The following is a 5,148-nucleotide window of genomic DNA, read 5'->3' as shown; positions in this document are numbered from 1 at the left end:
ATAAAAGAAAATTTTGTATTGGAATCCCCTTCCTACCGCCAGCAGTCCCTCAATTTTGTCTACAACTAATCTCTTAGGCCAAGGCCAAATCAGCTAACTCTCTTTTCAAACCCTCTTTCCTTACCTTCTCCCTCTCTTCCAACTCCATCCTTGCTTCTACCCCCTCTAACTCCCCTACTTTGTTCATAATCTCCCTCACCTCTACCCTCCCAAACACCTCTTTATTCCACGACCTTAAATCTTGTTTAAGCAATTTCAATTTCTTGGTAAGCCTATAAGAAGGCCTCCCCTCCACCTCATAGCTACTCCACCATCCAGCCACTCTATCCCCGAAATCAGTCACTCGTAGCCACATGTTCTCGAATTTGAAAGGAAATCTCGTTCATCTTCCTCTGCTACCAGCTACCATCCAAAAGATAAGTGAATGATCCGACACCAGACGCGGAAGGGGAACCTGGATCACATTGGGTGTCAACTCCTCCTAAAAAGTAGACACCAAGAATCTGTCTAGTCTCGATCTAGAAGAATCCTCAGACCTAGACCAAGTAAACGAGGCACCTGTCAAAGGCAAATCAATAAGAAGGTGGTTATCAATAAACTATGAGAACTCCTCCATGGCCCTGGACAACACCCTACACCCAAACCTCTCCTCCGAAAATCTTATGGTATTAAAATCCCCCCCCCCTACTACCCAAGGTATATCCCACCTACCCATTCCAGCTCCTATCTCTTCCCAAAAGATCTTCTTTGACCCCTCTCCTACCGGTCCATAGATACACTCGAAACCCCACTTCAATCCATTGCCAATGTTTCTAAATCGTATCCCCAAGATGAACTCCCTCTTATTAACCTCCATGCACTCTACCTTTCTATCATCCCAAAGCATAAGAATACCTCTCGCACTTCCCCGAGCCACCCAACTCCCCCCACATACACATACACTACTAATAATGTCATCCGTCAATATTTCCATTTTTGTTTCTTGAATACATATCACATCTGCTCCCCATTCCCTAAACCCTGCTTTGATGGTGGCCCTCTTGATAGGGTCATTCAACCCCCTCACATTCTATGTAATAATCTTAACTTCCATGGACACTAATATATGACCACCCCACACGTCTTCTCCCCTGAAACTCCACTCCTTTCCTTGCTTGTACCTCTCCTCACATACACCATCAATTTACTTTCTCCCTCCTTTTCTTTCCCCAAGCTCATATGCCTCTCCTCCCTAGGATCATCATTCTCCTTTTCTCCGACCCCTTTTGCTTCTTTTCAATGTCTCGAAGCAATCCTAACACCCTTTCCTCTTTCCCCTTAAAACAAACACAAAAAAAAAAATCTCAAAATTAAGGTATTTCTCTCCCACCCAACTAGACATGCCTTTTCCTACTTCAAAACAAGCTCAAGGTTGCGCCTCAACTCCATGAACGACATCACAACCACTTTTAGAGGCAAGAATCAACTATAATTCTTGCAAAACAACCCCTTTCCTCACAGGAATATTAACTTTGGAATTAATACAGTTCCCCCCGATACTTCCCACATCAGAACAGTTAAAATATGAGCCGAAAGGCACTAATTGTGCATTTCCAGTGATTTATAGTGAAATCATAGGCCATTTCCGGCGCCGGTGCAGCCACCACAGCAACTTCAGCCCTAACTGGGTCGCCCAAACTCTCAGATGACCCAGAAACCAAGTTTAGACCTACGCGCAGCCCTATATTGTTGGATTTAAGTTCGCTGGCACAGTGATTCCGGTCGACTAGGGAAGGAGAACTCCGGGAACCTCCTGAATTTGTCCCCCCAAGCCAAAATTAGAAGACCCAGTGGATGCGCATGGCTTGCGACCCTGATCTGAGCCTCGAAATTGCTTTTTCTTGGAGAAATCATCGGTTTCCGGTGTCTGACTAGCAGAAAAATGTTTGTTATTTTGATTAGTGCAAGTCTAGAAATTTTCTTTGCGGTTCCACCCATTAAGATTATTGAATCGGTTTAATCTTCCCCTCCAACCCAGTTCACTAATCCAAGGGTAAGGAGGTCTTTTTTCTTTTTTAGAGTTTTTCCTCTTTCCAAAATTCAAAATTTCCCTCGTTTCCCTTCTTCCCCAAGACATCAGCAGGCCCTCCCATGGCTTCCAATACCAGTGGGCCTCTCTCAGCCAACCTTTACTCTTCTGCCACCTCCACTTCTTCCTCCCCTCCTTCCAGATTCTTCATTGTCCTCTCTATCTTCTTGCAGTTTCATAGGACGAAATTCAATAGACAACAACACTTTATACCCCCACATCACCATCTTCCACTTTTACTAAAACAAGTACCTTTCCCACTTTTCTCACTAGAATTTTCACCTGGACATGGCGTGCAAGCTACAAATCACGTTCACAAAACCCCCCACAGAGATATTCGACCTTTCTAAAGAGGTCAATACATCAAAGATGAACCGGAAGGCCAATCAAATTTACTATCGTCGTGTCTCCCAAAAAACGAGGATCAACACAGCCTTCATGCTCCTTCCACCTCTCCGGTGCATGAAATTGTTGTCAAACCACCTACTACCTTAATGAAGAATCTTCAAAGCTTGATCCTCGTACAGAAATCTAAACAAGAATTGGGTGTCACTCAACTGAGTAATCTTGAGTCCCTCTGCTACACCCCATTCCACCTCTCCTTCCACCTCTCCGGTGCATGAAATTGTTGTCAAACCACCTACTACCTTCATGAAGAATCTTCAAAGCTTGATCCTCGTACAGAAATCTAAACAAGAATTGGGTGTCACTCAACTGAGTAATCTTGAGTCCCTCTGCTACACCCCATTCCTCAGCTGCCCAATTCTTTATTGCCTTTGGAGAATCAACACATTTTACAAAGGAACCAACCAAACAAGATTTCAAGAAGTTTTTTCTCTTCAAAATGTGTTCCTCTGAGAGCGAGAAGCTGGGCTCCTTCAAATACTCCTCCTTGCGACATCTACCACCTAAGTCTAAGGTTTGCCATGCTAAAGCTTCCTTGAAAGACATGTTCTCTCTTACTAGATTCTAGAGAGAAGTAAAAGCTTCTCTCTCTAGCCATTCAAGAATTTGTTAAATTAATCATATGAAGTAAAACAATCATGCAATACAAGAGATGACCATTATCTAAAAAGCTTGATGATAGATACCCAATTCCCAGATTTCCCTTGGCTATAAACACCAAATTCACATGTATTACCACCCTTGAAATTTCATTCTAGACTTTTGAAATCCCATAACACAGTGACAACACTTAGCATAGAAGCAAGACCGTTAATTCATTCAGGAAATAGAATTAACAACAACCAGATGTAAACAAATTAGACCTAATGATTTGGTGTTAGACCCAAAATTAACCAACCGAAACCATTTTATGGCCATTGCTTTGTGGAGTGGAATGTGAGGGCGCCATTGAAGGTGATCTTCGAAGCGTATGAAGGAGAAAAAAAAGATAAGGGATCGGAGAAGGGGAAGGTACAGAGGAGATGAGAAAGGAAGTGTTTGGGCTTATTGAGAGATTCATATCATTGTCGATGTACTACCCGAAAACAGATATGGACACAGATGGTTCGTTGGATGGGGATTCACGGGTCATCGCAAACTAGTATTCAATGAAGAATGTGTGTTTCCGGTGGACGAGAAAGATGGAGAGGGGTGCGAAGGACATAAAAAAAAACGGAAACATGTTCAACATTGTACTCTCATTTCAATATCCCATGAGCCATGACCAAAAGAATCTGCAATAACTTTTCCCTCTATTTTCTTGTAAACAATTACATTGAATCAAAAGCTAAATTGAAAATCGAAAACAGAAAAACTAAATTATACACGCTAGAACATAGGCAATCAACATTAAAGGGAAGCCCGGTTCAAAAAGCATCCCGTGTTAGCAGGGTATGGGGAAGGGCTGCACCCCAAGGGGTGTGGTGTGATGTAGACAACCTAACCTAATGCAAACATTAATGGCTGCTTTCACTACTTGAACCCGTGACCTATAGGTCACACGGAGATAGGCAATCAACATTGACAGCTAAAAATCACATTTCACAATCCCTCGCACTCTTCCCCCTTAAGGTTTACTCAAGTTTTTGTTGGGTCCATCCCCTTATTTTAGGGAAGAAAACACTTCTCTTGTTTTGAGGAAGAAAACACTTCCCTTGTTTTGAGGAAGAAAACATCTTCCTTGTCTTTGGCAAATTGTCAAGTGCTTGCTTGAGTCACTAATGACATCAATAGGTTCATCTAATACCTATAAATAGGGAAGCTTTCTCATTTGCTAGATACACACCAAAAATTGAAGAAGACAACACATCCCATAGAGAGAAAAATCTAAGAGAAATACTCTTAGTGAAAGGCTTAAGTAAGAGAAGTCTTTGAGAGAATTTTTAGTAAAAATTCTTGAGTGTAATTGGGATTGGGGTTGTGAGGTTGAGTGTTGTAAACACTTGTAATATTTCTTCTTTAATAAGATCTGCAGCAGCAACGTGGACGTAGCTCTCACATTGACGGTGAACCACTATAAATCTGTGTGTGCTATTTATTCTTCGCTTACATCACGACGTAAGTAGGTTCTGTCTAAGGAGGTTGGTATTTAAGTGGTCCAGCTGTGACCCTCCAATCTTTCCTGCGAACCTGCTTACAAAGGTCGGATTTGGGATTCAAATCCTAACAACTAGTATCGGAGCAACAGGTTGTGTTGTGATTTAGAAACGATGGGAGGCGAAGATGGTACGACACACGGCATCGGTAAATTCGATGGTACAGATTTTGCGTTCTGGAGAATGCAAATTGAAGATTATTTATATGGCAGAAGGCTTCATGAACCTCTGAGTCCGAAACCAGAGGAGATGAAGCAAGCAGATTCGGATCTCCTCGACAGACAAGTTCTGGGAGTCATTCGGCTGACGCTGTCAAAGAACGTTGCTCACAACGTGGCAAAGGAGAAGACCACCGCAGATATGATGAAGGTATTGTCTGACATGTATGAGAAACCTTCGGCAAATAATAAGGTATTTCTCATGAAGAAACTATTTCATCTAAAGATGATGGAAAATGCTCATGTTGCTGCACACGTAAATGAATTCAATACCATTGTAAATCAATTGTCATCGGTAAAAATTGATTTCAATGATGAAGTG

The sequence above is a fragment of the Lycium barbarum genome, chromosome 7, assembly GCF_019175385.1.
Source record: "Lycium barbarum isolate Lr01 chromosome 7, ASM1917538v2, whole genome shotgun sequence".
Classification (NCBI taxonomy): Eukaryota; Viridiplantae; Streptophyta; class Magnoliopsida; order Solanales; family Solanaceae; genus Lycium; species Lycium barbarum.
This window is presented reverse-complemented; position numbering follows the sequence as displayed.